We start from the raw sequence: 5,799 nt of genomic DNA, 5'->3' as shown, positions 1-5,799 counted from the left end.
CGAGTGTCAGCGAGCCCCCACAGCTCGGCCCGTCCCACCTGGGGAGCCCGGGGGGGTGGGGTGCTCCGGGCCAGGTGTCCGGGGCCTGCTGGGCGGGGCTGGCCGGGACTCTGCTCAGCGGCTGAGGTCCCTGTCGCTTTCCATCCCCGCGCCCCCCACAGCCGCGTGAGCCAGAGCCATTCCCACGGCATCGCAGCCTCATGCCCGTCCTGCCTCAGTGTCCTCGTGGGTCCGCCAGGAGGGGGCGGGGCGGCCAGTGGCCCCGATGGGGCGTCGGGAGCGGAGGGAGCTTTGCCAGGCCTCAGGCCAGCGCCGTCCCGTGGGAAGGTCTTCGGTTCCTTCAACAAGCAGCGGCCGTGGGGGGCCGAGAACAAGGGAGCCAGCTCTGCCCGGCGGGGGGGGGGGAGGGGTCCATCCAGGACAGACAGGCAGGGGTGGGGGAGCCAGCGGACGAGACAGCGCCCCAGGATCAGGGCCGGGAAGAAAAAGAGCGAGGCCGGGTAGAGGGGGGCTGGGCGGGAGGCCAGGGACGGGGTTCGCCCCCCAGGCTTCTCTGGTGGGTTAGAAACGGGCCCTGCCCCCCTCCCCCCGGGCCCTGTGGAGGCTCCCCCTCTGCCCCCCTCCCCCCGGGCCTGTGGAGGCTCTCCCTCCCTCTGCCCCCCTCCCCCCGGGCCCTGTGGAGGCTCTGGCTCTGCCCCCCTCCCCCCGGGCCCTATGGAGGCTCTCCCTCCCTCTGCCCCCCTCCCCCCGGCCCTGTGGAGGCTCTCCCTCCCTCTGCCCCCCTCCCCCCGGGCCTGTGGAGGCTCTCCCTCCCTCTGCCCCCCTCCCCCGGGCCCTGTGGAGGCTCTCGCTGTCAGGAGAGCGAGGATGAAAAGCGCTGAGCAGAGTCCCGGCCAGCCCTGCCCTTCAGGCCCGGGGCACCTGGCCCCCCTCTGAGCTCCCATAGCAGGCATTGCCTTCCCCTCTGCACCCACAGTGCCGGCGGGGATGAAAGGACGGGTGAAGGGGAGAGAGGGTGAAGGGGCTGAAGGGGTGAAGGGGTGAGGGGTGAAGGGGAGAGGGGGTGAGGGGGTGAAGGGGTGAAGGGGTGAGAGGGTGAGGGGGTGAAGGGGTGAAGGGGTGAGGGGTGAAGGGGTGAAGGGGTGAGAGGGTGAGGGGGTGAAGGGGTGAGGGGTGAGGGGTGAAGGAGTGACTGCGCCCCCCGCCTTTGCTGAGCCGTGGAAGCGTGTGGTGGGGGAAGGGCGATCAGGTCCCGGAGGTCCTGTGCAGGCTTCCGGGAGAAACGAACCCCGGGATGGATCTGTCAGGGGGAACCCGCCCAGTTTCCCTCTCCCCCACCGGCAGGACGCGCGGGAGGAGCTGGGACGCACAGAAGGAGCCGAGGGACCCTCACTGGTCCCAGCACCCCCCTCAGCGCCACCTCCTCCTCCCTGTCCTCCTGGTGGAGCCCGAAGAAGGAGCGCATCAAGCCGCTGCCACGGCGACTGGAACGCAGCAGCCGTTTCTGTCAAACAGGGAGGCTGTCTCTTCCAACCAGGGCAGGGGAGCACCCCGCACCCACGTGTGCACCCGAACCTCACATGCACGCCCGCCCGCCCGCCCACTCCCCGCCCCTGCGCGCTGCTGCCTAATCCTCTCCGTTCTCCCTCTCTCTCTCTCTCTCTCTGACACACACACACACACACACACACACACACACTGATGCCTTGTTATCCTGGTCTCATCCAGAAGACACCAGGCCACAATCCTGGATCTAGGGTGCGAAATAATCGCATGGCATGGCTCATCTCACAATATATTTTCTTAAAATTCATCTGTTCTTTCTTTTAAATATATTTTTATTGACTTCAGAGAGGAAGGGAGAGGGAGAGAGAGATAGAAACATCGATGATGACAGAGAATCATGGATCGGCTGCCTCCTGCACGCCCCTCACTGGGAATCGAGCCTGCAACCCGGGCCTGTGCCCTGACCGGGAATCCAACCGTGACCTCCTGGTTCATGGGTCGACGCTCAACCACTGAGCCACGCCGGCCGGGCTGATCGGTTCTCTAAAAGGGCCCGACCCGGGTGGGTCATGTGGGGCTGGGCCCCTTCAACCAAGGGCAGGACCCCTTGGGGAGCAGGGCCAATCCAGCGAACAGGTTAATGTACTAATTGCCGGCAGGCACGGCCGTTCCCACAAGCAGGCATTCGCCACGTGGCCCAGCGCCGTGGCGGGAAGAACCTGGGAACTGCAGGCTCGGTGCCCGAAGATCCACGGGGCGGGCGGCTGACACAGAGGCCAGAGAACGGGCACCTGCTCCGACGGGCCGTCGCTGCCCTGGTGAAGCCTCGGGGACATCCGAGGCTGGAGGGGCCCGGGGCCGGCCGTCTCTGCGGCGAGCGAGCGGCCGGTGCTGCTCGGCCGTGTCTGTCTGAGGCGGTGAGCTCACCCCGCCCGAGCGCCCCCATTCCCCACACCCGGGGGGAAGCCGCCACTCCTCGCTGCCCGCTCCTCGCCCTCCGCCCCACGAGGCTCGGCCCAGAGACAGCGGCACAAGCCCTTCGTGCCCCACACCCAGGTCGCTCCTCCGGGGTGCGCACGTGACTGTGTGGTGTGCGGCTGCGATGACAAGGTCGCGGGCGGTCCCCACAATCACAGGTACCCCACAATCACAGGGATTAGTTTCAAGTCACTGCGCGTACTGAGCAGGTGCAGGTGCCTGGGCCGGGAGAGAAACGGGGCCCCTCCCTGAGGGCAGCCCCCAGTGGCCCCCGGGAAACGCGTGGACGTGAGGTCCTGCCCTTCCCCATCGGGCTGAACTTGCCCACCTCCCACCCGCCCTCCGTGCAAAACACAGCCTTGTACACGCTACGCGTGTGCCAACGGGTCGGCTTTTCAGCCAACTCGCCATCTGTTGGAGTCGAGTTGTACCCGAGCTGCGCTGCGAGGGGAGGGGCGCTGCGATGGGGACCTGGCAGCCGCCGCAGACAGAATGGGACGCACCGGTGGGGAGGCGCCCGGCCGTCCCCCGCCCCCGGGCCTGAACGACGTCGCAGCTCCCATCCTTTCTGTGCTCGAGAACGTGCTGCTCACAAGCCCGGTGCTGGGGGTCCTGTAAAGTCAGACCAGCGATCCCCCCTTGTTCTTACTTTTGGAAACGGGATTTCTGCTTAAAATCAGGCCAGGCTTCGGTCACACAAAGGAGTTGGGTGGCGACCACCGGGCATCGGCATCCAAATGCGATTCGTTCCGTGCAGCCTCCTCCTGGCTGGCCCTGAGGCCCCGGGTGAGCCACTCACCCCTCCGGCCCCATCTCACGGGGAGCGGAGGGAAGGGTCTATCCTAGGGATGGGGGGGTGAGGGGGGGACACTCGGTCCTGGTTGCCATGGAACGGGCTCAGGTTGCACCGTCACACGTGCCAGGAGCCACGTCCCCGCACAGCACCGGACGGAGCCCAGCGCCTCAGGAGCTCGGGAGCCGAGTGCCCCGCAGCTGCCCAGCCCCACGGCTGCGAAGTCCGGGGCGAGGCTGGGACCCGCTCGCTGGGTGGAGGCAACGCTGCACCTTCTGAAATTCTCGCAACACGTTTGCCAGCAGCTAAGCTAAGCCATCCTGGAGTTAAATTGTGAAAAGTTGCACAGTTCTCATAATGGGGATTTTGACGGGAAAACGTTGCTTTACAGGGTTCCCGGGCGGTGATTGGCTGGCTTGCGTCTCGCCTGGCTCTCGCTCTTCCCCTCTCTCTCTCCTTACATGGAATGCCTGCTCAGTCGCCATCGTTTTTTCCCCGGGCTGGGGAGAATGCGGGAGATCCGGGAGGAGGGTGTTAGGCGCACGGGTTGGGAGTCAGTCCAGCCACGTCTGGTCGGTCGGCTGCCCCTCAGCCGGACATGATCCCCTGCACACCCGGCCCGCCCGGGCCGCCTCCTCGGATCGCCGAGGGGACTGGGTGAGGCGTGACGGCAGGGCTGCGCCTGTGCCTGGAACAGGCGGAGCGATGTTGATCAGGAGATGAGTGCCTGGACGGCGCACAGTTGCTAGTGACTCAGGCCCAGCTGCCACCTGACTCCGTCATCGGCTTGGAAGGCACGGAGAGGCCCGGGGCAGGCACGGCTCTGCCCACTCGGCCGAGGAGCGAGGTGCTGCCTGGCGGGTTAGCGGGGAACGCCAGGGTCGAAGGGACCTGGATAACTCCCTCAGACAGTGGCCCTGGCTAGGGGGCCCAGCAGGGGGGGCAGCCGCCTGGACGCTGGCGTCTGTGTGTTTGGTTTGCGAGCACGCGCCCTCTGGGCCGTGTGGTGTGGCTCTGAGCTGCCACCCTTCTGTCCTCAGCCCGTCTGTAAGGAGGGCGTGGTCTCCAGGCTGGTCGCTTTCCGCCCTCAGCTTGCCCTCGGTGTCCTGGCTTTGGAATGGGGGTAGGCATCAGGTTCTTCCTGCCGGGGTCCAAGGAGCTTGTCAGAGGAACCGGGGGGCAACGAGGGGGGCATTCGTGAACACGTTCACCGTGCCACCGGCTCCTAGTGCTGCACATATTCTCACTCAGCGCCTTTTAAACCGTTTCTTTTCTTTTTAAAAAAAAATATATTTTATTGATTTTTTTACAGAGAGGAAGGGAGAGGGATAGAGAGTTAGAAACATCGATGAGAGAGAAACATCGATCAGCTGCCTCCTGCACACCTCCCACTGGGGATGTGCCCGCAACCAAGGTACATGCCCTTGACTGGAATCGAACCTGGGACCCTTCAGTCCGCAGGCCGACGCTCTATCCACTGAGCCAAACCAATTAGGGCTAAACTGTTTCTTAAAAATATGTTTTTATTGATTTCCGAGGGGAAGGGAGAGGGAGAGAGAGAGAGAAGCATCAATGATGAGAGAGAATCATGGAACAGCTGCCTCCTGCACGCCCCACACTGGATGGAGCCCGCAACCCAGGCATGTGCCCTGCCCTGACTGGGATGGAACCGAGACCTCCTAGTTCATGGGTCGGCGCTCAACCACTGAGCCACACCGGCCAGGATCGAGCCTTTTAAATTCCAGATCTTTCTCAGTCCAGGTCCCTGTGGCTGCAGCCTCCGAGGTGTCTGCAGGACAGGGGTCTCTCACGGTGTCCAGGGTCACCCACTCCTGTCGGGAGGAAGGACTTTGCGTTAAAACCCTCTCCCTGGTACCAGCCCACATGGGCTTCCCTGTAACTTCTGGGCATTGGTCCCAACTCTGGGCTCTGTGGTCCCAGGGACGAGGTCTGCTTCCTTCCCCATGGATGTCCCGAGTGGTCCCCAGGCAGCCACCAAGCCCCAGCACCCCACCCCACCCCCATGCCAGCCCAGAGCAGAACAAGCTCTACCCCTTCTCTGCCTGCTCTGGGGTGGCTAACCAAGCGACGGGGGTGCCATGATAGAAGCGAGCACTTGGTGAGCCCTCCTGGTGTGCCAGGCCCCTGGGCGTCATTGAATTTCCTGCTCCGACCAACCCCACAGGCTCTGCTATGGCCCATTGGAAACGCTCCGGGTGAGGGGCTGGCCCGGGGTCGCCCTGTGGCTGAGCAGCTGCAGCTTCAGCCTGACTCCAAATCTCAGCTGTGGAACTCAAGCGCCAGGGAGGCGGGCAAGGAGCTGGACGCGGGCGGGGTGCGGCGCCCCCAGGCCCGGGGAGATCGCGCAGCCTCGGTCCCGCGCGGGCGAGTCGTCAGCACCAGGGACAGCTCCCGGGCCGCACAGGCAGCCCCCGACGACGAAGGCGCGCGCGGGGCAGCGGCGCGCGCTCCCCGACCTGCTCGGCCGCGCGCCTCCCCGCCTGCGCGCGCGCCCCGCGCCG

Source organism: Plecotus auritus (assembly GCF_963455305.1).
Source record: "Plecotus auritus genome assembly, chromosome: 5".
Classification (NCBI taxonomy): domain Eukaryota; kingdom Metazoa; phylum Chordata; class Mammalia; order Chiroptera; family Vespertilionidae; genus Plecotus; species Plecotus auritus.
The sequence above is the reverse complement of the archived record's forward strand: the minus strand, read 5'-3'. Positions refer to the sequence as shown.